Source organism: Nicotiana attenuata, unplaced genomic scaffold (genome assembly GCF_001879085.1).
Source record: "Nicotiana attenuata strain UT unplaced genomic scaffold, NIATTr2, whole genome shotgun sequence".
Classification (NCBI taxonomy): Eukaryota; Viridiplantae; Streptophyta; class Magnoliopsida; order Solanales; family Solanaceae; genus Nicotiana; species Nicotiana attenuata.
The window spans coordinates 153,592-167,226 of NW_017671362.1; the positions used below are offsets into that span (position 1 = coordinate 153,592).

The following is a 13,635-nucleotide window of genomic DNA, read 5'->3' on the forward strand; positions in this document are numbered from 1 at the left end:
AGAAACCTCGACTTTTCTTTAAAAAGTTTCACTTCCGCGATAAGGTGTTGTGAAAGTATATTCATCCTCGAGTACCACCTATTGCAAAGGTTTATTGCAGAAACCAAAAAACAAAAAAGAAATAGGCAAAAAGGAGTTAGGAAAAGAAAGAAAGAGTAAGCAAGTAAATACGAAAGCACTAACCTTTACCATAGAAAATGCAGTGAAATATAGGAAGAAAGTGCTGCAAGCAGCTCTAAACAACAAAGATGAACATATATTTAACATCCCTGAAAAATGAATTACTATTAGTTTACACAGCTTGATAAAAGAATGAGTAATCAAATGATACTCACCGAAAGGAACATAAGAGAATTTAAAATTTTTATTTAGCTAGTAATACCCTACTGCAAGTATAATTTGGACGAATATAATTTATGAGCACTTCAAAAGAAGATATTTTTCCTCCAATATTTCTATCACAAATTTCAAGACAAAGGCATAAATTATAAATGACTGGTAGGAATAGAAATCACAGAGAGAAAATGAGATGAAAATTAAAATAGAAGGCTTGAAGAACAGAAAATATGGTAGGAATAATAGAGAAGTGTTAGTCGAGATGAATGATCTTTCATTTTAAAGAAATAAAAAGAAATTAAATGAATCATATTTGTAATGCATCAGTAACTAAAAGTTATAAGTTGTCAATTCACAAATCTTTAATCAGATTTAAATGTTTGGTGAAACCAAAGTCAAGCGGAAGTTGATTTAGTATTAATTTTACCAGAGTCTGTCTTCTTTTGTGCCACCTTCGGCAAAGGAGCAAGTTTTATTTTGTAAACCTCAACATCCATTACGATAACTCTGTTGTAAAAGGTCAGAGATGGTTGCAAGTTGTTTGTTAGTATATTTAAACCATAAGAATTTATTAGTTCAAAGTAACTCAAAATAGTAACAACTAATGTTGATGAGATAACAGATAAGCATACCAATTGAAGTTGCCAACTATTGTTCCTGAAGCTTATTTCCAACATGGTTTAGCAAAGACAGGAGCATGAGAAGCAAAATGTTATGAACTTTCAGATCAGATTTGCTTTCATTCTCCAAGTAAATTACAGAAAACTTCTTTGTAAACTACATTTGTTGCTTTGTTTGAAATTTCTCCATCATCGTCATAAACCAAAATCTTTAACCCCTTTCTTTTTGTAACCCGTGATAGAGCAACGTAAAGCTGACCATGTGTAGAGACTGGTTTCTTCAAATATAACCCAACATGAGATAAAGATTGTCCTTGACTTTTGTTTATAGTCATTGCAAAAGATACAACTATTGAAAATTGCCTTTGCTGGAACTTAAAAGGTATTCTTGCATCAGATGGAGTTAATGACATTCTCGGAATGAACACCTTTTGTCCAGCCATATTTCCTGATAAAACTTTTGCTTCGATAACCCGATTTCCGAGTCTAGTGATGATTAATCCTGTTCCATTACATAGACCTGAAAATGGGTCTATATTTCTCAATAACATCACTGGGACACCCACTTTCAAAGTGATAACATGATTTGGAATTCCAGAACACTTAATAGTGTTTAGGAATTCGGGTGTATGTACGTGTTCTAAACCTGTAAAAGCATCGCCTGACATGCAAATTGTATCGGAACTCAAAAATATTTTAGGTTGGAGCAAGAAATCCTCTTTGTTGTAGGTATGTTATACCGCTGCAATGACTTAAAAAATCTGGATATGTATTTTCCACAATCGGAGAAATTGGATCGCCACAATTATTTATGATAAGATCATCAGGGATATGAATTTTTTCAATACCATCAACAGAATTTCCAATTATACCATCACCAATTGCTAAAATCCAATCAGAAAATAGTCTTAGATCATTCAAATGTGAATCCACCTGATTTCCTTCCAACCTCATATTTTTTGTTAGGTTTAAGAAATGACAGTGATTCCACAAATATGAAGAATTAAGGGCAGCATTAACAATATCTTTTCTAGTACCTTTTGGAATGACTGAAGTATTTGTCTGAAGTCACCATCAAGAACAACTATTTTTTCGCCAAATGGTCGATCTAAATTGGATACATCTTTAAATCTAAGAATATCACTTAGAGTGCTGTCTAGAGCTTCAAAACAATATCTATGCATCATTGGTGCTTCATCCCAAATAATTAACTTTGTCTTGACAATCAATTTTGATAGAGGAGTACTTTGTTTTATATTACATGTTGAATCTTCAGTTGCATTGAGTGGAATTGCAAATCTCGAATGAGCTATTTGACCTCCTGGTAACAAAAAAGATGCAATTCCGCTAGACGCAACTGTCAACACAATGTCTCCTTTAGATCCTATGGCTGAAGACAAAGTCCTCCAAATAAATGCCTTCCTAGTTCCTCCATGACCATATAAGAAGAAGAATCCACCTTTGTCCTCATGCACTGCTGTGATCTCACGACCCAAGTTCTCCCTTCGTGAACTGTCATGACGGCACCTAGTCTTTACGACTAGGTAAGCCTAGCAAATTGTGGAAAAAGGAAATAAAATGCGAGACTGGCAAGTTACGATTTAAAGAATAATAAAAGAGTTTGAAATGACGCTCGGCATATACAATACACACTCTCAAAAATTAAAACAAAACTCCTAAAACCCGGAATCTCATGAAATCACAAGCTATAGAAACTACACAGTGTTCTAACTCCAGAATATCTTATCAAAAGTAGATACAGGAAGTCTAAAGCTAAGGGAAGAATAGAGAGGGACTTCTGGATCTGCGGATGCTGTAGATATACCTCGAAGTCTCTAATATCGCCCGCCTCACTGATAGAACAGCTGAGCAGAAGAACCTGGATCTGCAAACGAAAAACTTGTGCAGGAAAGGGCATGAGTACACCACAGCGGTACCCAGTAAGTGCCAAGCCTAACCTCGGTCGAGTAGTGACGAGGAAGGTCAGGGCCCTACTGGTTATATATATATATATATATATATATATATATATATATATATATATATATATATATATATATATATATATAAACAAGGAATAGTATGAAATGTGACAGTTCAACTAAAATACTAACAGTCGATAAAGAATAGAATCATAGCAGGAATATAACTCAGCACACAGAGGTAACAACAGGGGATCTCCCGGGATACCATCCCGTCGTCCCAAACGTAAATGTCCAGAGGATCTCCCGGGATACCGTCCCGTAGTCCAAATCATAATTGTGTAGGGGGATATCCCGAAATACCAATCCGTAGTCCCAAAGTAAATATCCAATACAAGGGGAATCTCCCGGAATGTCGTCCCGTATTCCCAAATATAAATGTGCAGGGGGATCTCCCGGAATACCGATCCGTAGTCCCAAAGTAAACGTGCAAGGGGACCTCCCGGGATATCGCCCCGTAGTCCCAAAGTAAACACACAACAGTCTCAAGAAGAATATACAGTTCTATCCCAATTCGTATCAAGAAAACAGTTATTTCTATTCTAAACATGTTGCACAGAATTCAAGTAACAGTTTAAGCAGGTAGAACAATTAAGTCACTTAGGCATGCTTTCCTAAGCTAAACAATAGGATTTTAATTGCAAGTAACATTCAACAAAAAAGGAACACAAATATTTACTTAATGAAAATGGGGTTTTCAATTAATTAGCACGTGTACGCACTCGTCACCTCACGTACACGGCATTCATGTAACTACAATACCAAATCCTAAGGGGAGTTCCCCCACACAAGGTTAGGCAAGCTACTTACCTCGAACCGGCTCAAATCAATCTGAAATCACGCTCTTGCCACGAGTATCCAACTCCGAAAGGCCCAAATCTAATCAAATAAATTTCATAACGTAAATACAACTACAAACAACTAATTTAGCTAAAGAAATCGAAGCTAAGGTAATAATATAGAAAAACGCCCAAGAATCCTCTCCGGGCCCACGTCTCGGAATCGGGTAAAAGTTACGAATTATAAACACCCATTCACTCACGAGCACACTCGAACAAAAATCATCAAAATCCGACGCCAAAATCTCCCTCAAAACTCAGATTTTAAGTTGGGGAACTTTTCCTCCATTCTCCAAATTTTTCACCCTAAATCCGAAATTAAATGACAAACCTAAGATTAGATTAATGGAATACAACTAGAAAGGGATAAGGAATCGTTACCCACTGATTTCCTCTTCAAAATCCTCTCAAAATTGCTTTCTCCCGAGCTAAAAATCAATTTTGGTGTAATGAGCTTCAAACCCTCGAAATTTCATATTTCTGCCCACCGATTTCCGCATCTGCGGCCATGGGACCGCACCTGCTATCGCGCTTCTGCGGTCACTGGCCATCAGTGCCCAAATCGCACATGCGACCTACTTCCTCGCATCTACGCGCCGCACCTGCGGGCTCCTCACCGCAGGTGCGAAAATACGAGAAGCAGCAACTTCAGAAATAGCCTAAGTCTAAATTTTTCTTCCGTTAAGCATCCGAAACTCACCCGAGGCCCCCGGGACCTCAACCAAATATACCAACCAATCCTAAAACATCATACGAACATAGTCCAATCCTCAAATCACATCAAACAATGCTAAAATCACGATTCACCTTCCAATCCAAGCCTAATGAACTTGAAATCTTAAGAATTCTACATCCGATGACAAAACCAACCAAACCAAGTCCGATTGACCCCAAAATTTGCACACAAGTCACATTCAACACTACAGAGCTATTCCAACTTTCGGAATCCGATTCCGACCCCAATATCAAAATCTCACTATCGATCCGTAACTTCAAAAATTCAACTTTCGGCATTTCAAGCCTTAGTAAGCTACGGACCTCCAAAACATAATCCGAACACGCCCTAAGCCTGAAATCACCCGACGGAGCTAACAGACTCGACGAAATTCCATTCTGAGGCCGTCTTCACATTGTTCCGATTACGGTCCAAATTCTAAAGGTTAAGCTCTCATTTAGGGACTAAGTGTCCCAAAACACTCCAAAACTCAAAAGGAATCTTCCTGACAACTCACAATGGCAGAAACAAACACGGGGAAAGCAGTTAATAGGGGATCGGAGCGTTAATTCACAAAACGACCGGCCGGGTCGTTACGTCCTCCCCCTCTTTAAACATTCGTTCGTCCTCGAACGAGCATAGAGACATACCTGAAGTGCTGAAAAGATGAGGGTAATGGCTGCACATATCCTGCTCGGTCTCCCACGTCGCCTCCTCGACCGGCTGACCCCGCCACTGAACCTTTACTGATGCAATGTTCTTTGATCTCATCTTTCGAACTTGCCTGTCCGATATAGCCATTGACTCCTCAACATAAGATAGATCCTTGTCCAGCTGGACTAAACTGAAATCCAACACGTGCGACGGATCACCATGATACCTCCGGAGCATCGAAACATGAAATACCGGATGTACTCCTGCCAAGCTGGGAGGTAAGGCAAGCTCATATACAACGTCTTCAACACGTCGTAATACCTCAAAAGGACCAATAAATCTCGGACTCAATTTCCCTTTCTTTCCTAATCTCATAACGCCCTTCATAGGCGAAACCCGAAGCAAGACCCGCTCTCCAACCATATAGGAAAACTCACGAACCTTCCGCTCCACATAGCTCTTCTGTCTGGACTGGGCTATACGGAGTCTATCCTAAATCACCTTAATCTTTTCCAAGGCGTCCTGAACCAAGTTTATGCCCAATAATCTAGCCTCGCCCGGCTCGAACCAACCCACCGGGGATCTACACCGCCTACCATACAAAGCCTCATACGGTGCCATCTGAATGCTGGAATGATATCTTTTGTTGTAAGAAAACTCTACCAGTGACAAGAATTGATCCTAAGACCCTCCAAACTCCATCACACACGCACGGAGAATATCCTCAAGAATCTAACTAGTGCGCTCAGAATGTCTGTCCGTCTAGGGGTCAAATGCTGTGCTCAACTCCACCCGAGTACCCAACTCATGCTGTACGGCCCTCCAGAATCTTGATGTGACCTGAGTACCTCTATCTGAAATGATGGAAACTGGAATACCATGTAGACGAACAATCTCGCTGATATAAATCTCCGCCAACCGCTCTGAAGAATAGGTAGTACACACAGGAATGAAGTGCGCGGACTTGGTCAGCCGATCCACAATCACCCAAATGGCATCGAACTTCCTCAAAGTACGTGGGAGTCCAACTACGAAGTCCATGGTTATACGCTCCCACTTCCACTCCGGAATCTCTATCTGCTGAAGCAAACCACCCGGTCTCTAGTGCTCATACTTTACCTGCTGACAATTGAGGCACTGAGCTACAAACCTAACTATATCTTTCTTCATCCGCCTCCACCATCAGTGCTGCCTCAAATCCTGGTACATCTTCGCGGCACTAGGATGAATGGAATACCGCAAACTGTGGACCTCCTCTAGAATCAACTCCCGAAGCCCGTCAACATTGGATACACAAATCCGACCCTGCATCCTCAATACCCCGTCATCACCAATGGTCACATCTGTGGAATCACCATGCAGGACCTTGTCCTTGAGCAAAAGCAAACAAGGGTCATCAAATTGACGCTCCCGGATACTATCGAACAAGGAAGACGGAGAAACCACACAAGCAAGGACCCGACTGGGCTCCGAAAGGACCAATCTCACGAATTGGCTGGCTAAGGCCTGAACATCCATCGCCATGGGCCTCTCTGCTGCTGGTAGGCAAGCCAAACTCCCCAAACTCTCCGCCCGACGACTCAAAGCATCGGCCACCACATTGGCCTCGCCCGGGTGATACAAGATAGTGATATCATAGTCCTTCAGCAGTTCTAACCACCTCCTCTGGCGTAAATTAAGATCCTTCTGCTGGAACAAATGCTGCAAACTCCGGCGATCAGTATAAATCTCATAAGGCACACCGTACAAATAATGACGCCAGATCTTCAAGGCGTGAACAAAAGCAGCTAACTCGAGATCATGGACAGGATAAGTTTTCTCATGCACCTTCAGCTGTCTGGACGCGTAGGCAATCACCCTACCGTCCTGCATCAATACCGCTCCAAGGCCAATCCTCGAGGCATCACAATAGACAGTACAAGACCCCGAACCTGTAGGCAGTATCAACACTGGGCTGTAGTCAATGCTGTCTTGAGCTTCTGAAAGCTCTCCTCACACTCTTTCGTCCACAAGAACGGAGCACCCTTCTGGGTCAGCCTGGTCATAGGTGCTACATTAGATGAAAATCCATCAACAAATTGACGGTAATAACCCGCCAGACTAAGAAAACTGCTTATCTCAGTAGCTGAGGATGGTCTGGGCCAATTCTTCAGTGCTTCCACTTTCTTCGGATCCACCTTGATCCCCTCACTCGATACTACGTGACCCAAGAACGCCACGGAATCCAACCAGAACTCCCATTTTGAAAACTTCGCATATAACTTCTTTTTCCTCAAAGCCTGAAGCACTGTCCTCAGGTGCTGCTCATGATCTTCCCGACTCCGGGAGTATACAAGAATGTCATCAATAAAGACAATGACGAACGAGTCAAGATATGGCCGGAATACACTGTGCATCAAATGCATGAAGGCTGCTGGGGCATTGGTCAGCCCAAATGACATAACAAGGAACTCGTAATGACCATACCGAGTCCTGAAGGCAATCTTCGGGATATCTGGCTCCCAAATCTTCAGCTGATGATAACCTGAACGCAAGTCAATCTTAGAAAACACTCGTGCACCCTGTAACTGGTCAAGCAGATCATCAATACGAGGCAAAGGATACCAGTTCTTCACTATAACTTTGTTCAACAAGCGATAATCAATGCACATACGCATAGAACCATCCGTTTTCTTCACAAATAAGATAGGAGCACCCCAAGGTGGTACACTGGGCCGAATAAAACCTTTGTCAAGCAATTCCTGCAACTGTTCCTTCAACTCTTCAACTCAGGAGGAGCCATACGATAAGGAGGAATAGAAATGGGCTGAGTGCCCGGCAACAAATCAATGCCGAAATGAATATCTCTGTCAGGTGGCATACCCGGAAGATCAGCTAGAAACACATCAGGGAAATCCCGTAAGGGACTGAAGCAACTGTAGGGGTATCAACACTGACATCTCTCACATGAGCTAGATACGCGTCACACCCCTTCTCAACCATTCGCTGAGCCTTATGGAATGAAATAACTCTACTGGAAGTGTGAGCTAAGGTACCCCTCCACTCTACTCGCGGTACACCTGGCATAGCCAGCGTCACAATTTTGGCGTGACAATCTAGAATAACATAATGGGGCGACAACCAGTCCATGCCCGAGATAACATCAAAATCTACCATGATGAGCAATAATAAATCGGCTCTAGTCTCAGAACCACTAAGAGCAATCAAACACGACCGATAAACGTGGTCCACAACAAGAGAATCTCCCACAGGAGTAGAAACATAAACAGGGGAACTCAAAGAATCCCGAGATACACCCAAATGCTGGGCAAAATAAGAGGACACATAAGAATAAGTGGAGCCTGGATCGAATAAAACCGATACATCTCTATGACAAACTAGGACAATACCTGTGATGACAGAATCAGAGGCGACAGTCTCAGTACGGGCAGGAAGGGCATAATATTTGGCATGGCCTCCCTCTCTAGGGCAACCTCTACCTCCCCGTCCTCCACCTCTAGCTGGCTGCGCAGGTGGGGTAGCAACTGGTGCTGTAATCATGGCCTGAGAACTCTGTGGAGCATGTTGTGGCTGAGATTTCTGTGGAGGTGCATCCCTCCTAATTCTAGGGAAATCCCTCAACATATGGCATGTGTTGCCACACTCAAAACAAGATTTGGAAGGACGTGGCGGCTGTGACTGGCTCTAGCCAGGTCTGCTGGACTGACCACTGAAAGCATCCCGTGCAAGAGGTGCACTAGATACTAGAGGTGCATAATAGGGCTCCTGAGGTCTAGGAGGAGCTAGAATACCACTGGCTGCTGGAAGAGCTGAATGAACGAGGCGACTCATATAACCCCTACCATGACGAACTACAGCTGGAGCACGGACACCGGAATAATGACCCGACTCTCGAGACCTCTTAGCCTCCCTCTCCTCTCTATCCCGAGCATGCATACCCTCTACTGTCCTAGCAATGATCACCACCTCCTGATAGGAAATATCCATCTCCAACTCCCAGGCCATGCTAGATCTGATGCTGGGAATAAGCCCCTCAATTAAACGGCAAACTCTCTCGCGAACCGTAGAAACCAAGGCGGGTACATGCCTAGCCAAGTCAGTGAAATGGACAGCATACTCCGAAACAGTCATAATACCCTGGCGCAAATTCTCAAACTCTGCGCGCCACACATCCCTGAGGCTCTGAGGAACATACTCTCTCAGGAACATATCTGAAAACTGAGTCCATGGTAGGGAAGCTGGCTCAGCTAGACTGTCCAACTCATAAGTACGCCACCACTGATAGGCTGCTCCTCAAAGCTGGAAGGCAGTGAAAGAAACCCCACTCGATCATGATATACCCATAGTGCGGAGGATACGATAGCACTCCTCCATGAATCCTTGGGCATCCTTCGATGCTAGACCACTGAATGTAGGGGGCTAGTACTTCTTGAACCTCTCAAGCCTCCTCTGCTCCTCCTCTGAAGCCACTGCCCTCTCCTCGGGTTGAACTGGGTCTACAGGCAGTACCGGTATAATCTCTGGGACCTGCTCAACATGCACTCGCTGCTCAGGAGTGCGGGCGGAGGGAGTCTGTGCTCCTCCCCCGGCCTGAGACGTGGCTGCAGCAAGGGGAAGCAACCCTGCCTGAGCTAGAGTGGTGTACATACTCATGAACTGTGCAAGAGTCTCTTGGAGTGCTGGAGTAGTAGTAGCAGTAGGCGTATCAGGTACTTGGGCTCCGGCTGGAGCGGCTGGTGGCTCCTCTGTGGCAGCTCGCGCGGGTGCTCTGGTTGCACCACGTGCGGGTCCTCGACCTCTACCCCGGCCCCAACCTCTGACGGCTCTCGCAAGGGGCGCGAACATCTGGTCAACTCTAGTAGCTCTGGTCCTCACCATCTGTGAGAGAATAGAAGACAGAGGTTTAGAATTTTGAAATCAAATCTCGCACGATAAGGAAATCAAATGAAGTGGAATTTTCCAAACAGTTACATAGCCTCTCGTAGATAAGTATAGACGTCTCTGTACAGATCTACGAGACTCTAATAAATCGTCTTGTGATTCATGACTCCTATGAACCTAGAGCTCTGCTACAAATTTTTACGACCCTAGTTCTCCCTCGGTGAACTGACGTGACGGCACCTAGTCTCTACGACTCGGTAAGCCTAACAAATTGCGGAAAAAGGAAATAAAATACGAGACTGGCAAGTCACGATTTAAAGCATAATAAGTGTTTGAAATGCCGCTCGGCATATACAGTGCACACTCTCAAAAATTAAAACAAAACTCCCAAAACCCAGAATCTCATGAAATCACAAGCTATAGAAACTACACAGTGTTCTAACTCCAGAATATCTATTCAAAAGTAGATACAGGAAGTCTAAAGCTAAGGGAAGAATAGAGAGGGACTTCTGGATCTGCGGACGCGGCAGATATACCTTGAAGTCTCTAATATCGCCCGCCTCACTGATAGAACGGGTGAGCAGAAGAACCTGGATCTGCACACGAAAAACATGTACAGAAAAGGGTATGAGTACACCACAGCGGTACCTAGTAAGTGCGAAGCCTAACCTTGGTAGAGTAGTGACGAGGAAGGTCAAGGCCCTACTGGTTATATATATAAAAATAAGGAAAAACTGTATGAAATGCGACAGTACAACTAAAATACTAACAGTTGATAAAGAATAGAATCACAGCAGGAATATAATTCAGCACACGGAGATAACAACAGGGGATCTCCAGGGATACCGTCCCGCAGTCCCAAACGTAAATGTCCAGAGGATCTCCCGGGATACCGTCGCGTAGTCCAAATCATAATTGTGTAGGGGGATCTCCCGGAATACCAATCCGTAGTCCCAAAGTAAATATCCAATACAAGGGGAATCTCCTAGGATGTCGTCCTGTAGTCCCAAATATAAATGTGCTGGGGGATCTCCCGGAATACCGATCATAATCCCAAAGTAAACGTGTAAGGGGACCTCCCGGGATATCGTCCCGTAGTCCCAAAGTAAACACACAAGAGTCTCAAGAAGAATATACAGTTCTATCCCAATTAGTACCAAGAAAACAAATATTTCTATTCTAAACATGTTGCACAAAATTCAAGTAACAGTTTAAGCAGGTAGAACAATTAAGTCACTTAGGCATGCTTTCCTAAACTAAACAATAGGCTTTTAATTGCAAGTAATGTTCAACAAAAAGGGAACATAAATATTTACTTAATGAAAACAGGGTTTTCCAACAATTAGCACGTGTACGCACTTGTCACCTCACGTACATGGCATTCATGTAGTAACAATACCAAATCCTAAGGGGGAGTTCCCGACAAAAGGTTAGACAATCCGACGTATCTATTTCCAACTATCCATAAAAGGAGTAATAAGATGTTGTCCGACTTTCTAAAGCGGTTAGCAGTCGTAGTGAGCAAAAATCGATCAATTCATACTGTCTACTTCCACAATAGGCAAGACACATACCTCGAACCGGCTAAAATCAATTTGAAATCACGCTCTTGCCACGAGTACCCAACTCCGAGTGGCCCAAATTTAATCAATTAAATTTCATAACGTAAATACAACTACAAACAACTAATTTAGATAAAGAAATCGAAGCTAAGGTAATAAAATAGAAAAACGCCCAAGAATCCTCTCCGGGCCACATCTCGGAATTGGGTAAAAGTTACAGATTATGAACACCCATTCACTCACGAGCACACTCGAACAAAAATCATCAAAATCCGACACCAAAATCTCCCTCAAAACTCAGATTTTAAGTTGGGGAACTTTTCCTCAATTCTCCCAATTTTTTACCCTAAACCCAAAATTAAATGACAAAGCTAAGATTAGATTAATGGAATACAATTAGAAAAAGGGATAAGGAATCGTTACCCACTAATTTCCTCTTCAAAATCCTCTCAAAATCGCATTCTCTCGAGCTAAAAATCAAATTTGGTGTAATGAGCTTCAAACCCTCGAAATTTCATATTTCTGCCCAGCGATTTCGCATCTGCGGCCATGGGACCGCACCTGCGATCCCACTTCTGTGGCTGGGGACTCGCACATGCGAGATTTCATTAAACGGGCAGAAACCGCACCTACGCTCCTTTCTTTGCAAATGCGGTCCGCTTCTACGGTCACTGGCAATCAGTGCCCAAATCGCACCTGCGACCTACTTCCTCGTATCTGCGGGCTCCTCACCGCAGGTGCGAAAATACCAGAAGCAGCAACTTCAGAAATAGCCTAATCCAAATTTTTCTTCCGGTAAGCATCCGAAACTCACCCGAGGCCCCCGGGACCTCAACCGAACATACCAACCAATCCTAAAACATCATACGAACTTAGTGCAATCCTCAAATCACATAAAACAACGCTAATATCACGATTCACCCTCCAATCCAAGCCTAATGAACTTGAAATATTAAGAATTCTACATCAACTAACCAAACCAAGTCCGATTGACACCAAAATTTGCACACGTCACATTCAACACTACAGAGCTATTCCAACTTTCGGAATCGGATTCCGACCCCGATATCAAAATCTCTCTATTGATCCGGAACTTCAAAAATTCAACTTTCGGCATTTCAAGACTAAATAAGCTACGGACCTCCAAATCACAATCCGAACACGCCCCTAAGCGCGAAATCACCCAACGGAGCTAACTAAATCGACAGAATTCCATTCCGAGGCTGTCTTCACACTGTCCTACGGTCCAAATTCTAAAGCTTAAGCTCTCATTTAGGGACTAAGTATCCCAAAACACTCCGAAAGTCAAAATGATTCTTCCCAACAACTCATAATAGTTGAAAAAAATAGGGGGAAAGCAGTTAATAGGGGATCGGGGCGTTTATTCACAAAACGACCGGCTGAGCCGTTACGTGTGATAATTCTGTCATAAACTAACTTTTGCTCCACTGTCAATTTAACCAATAATTCTTCATTTTCCTCAGACAAAGAGCACCTATTATAATGCAATTATTCACAGATGAGTCTATTGGTGTTGTCAACTTGCTCTTCATTGAAAACCGGTCTTGGCATTGTTGTAAAATCATGTAACGTTCTTCTGCAACCTTTCAACAAATTTTCCAACTTCAATAGACAATGATTCTTTAGTTCATCGTTTGTTAGCTCAGCTCTAAAATAACAAAAGTATATAATTAATTAATTAATCATAAAAATATATGGTTGTCATGAGTCATATCAATATAATAGTAAAATAACTTCCTTGAGAAATTGTAAAAGCAAATTTTGAATTCCGAGGTCCCTAGCCTTAGAAAACAATTTTTGAAGAAAATTGTTGTGCTGGTTTTTAAAGGAAATAAATAAATGAACTAATGTTTGAACTCGTTGGTAGCGGGCCTGTATTTTAGTTCCGGAGCCTGGTACAAGTTTGTTATGATATTTAAGTCCTATCTGTGAAATTCGGTGAGAATCGGAATTGTTTGATGTGATTTGGACGTCCGGTTGAAAAGTTAAAAAATCATGAGCTTTGAGGTTAAATTCATAGTTTTT

At 42.6% G+C, this 13,635-nt stretch overlaps 1 pseudogene; it reads right to left on the reverse strand.

Annotated features, from left to right (window-relative positions):
• Window positions 1–1,075: 1,075 nt before the first annotated feature.
• Window positions 1,076–13,161, reverse strand: LOC109207795 (annotated as a pseudogene).
• Between the last annotated feature and the right edge of the window lie 474 nt (window positions 13,162–13,635).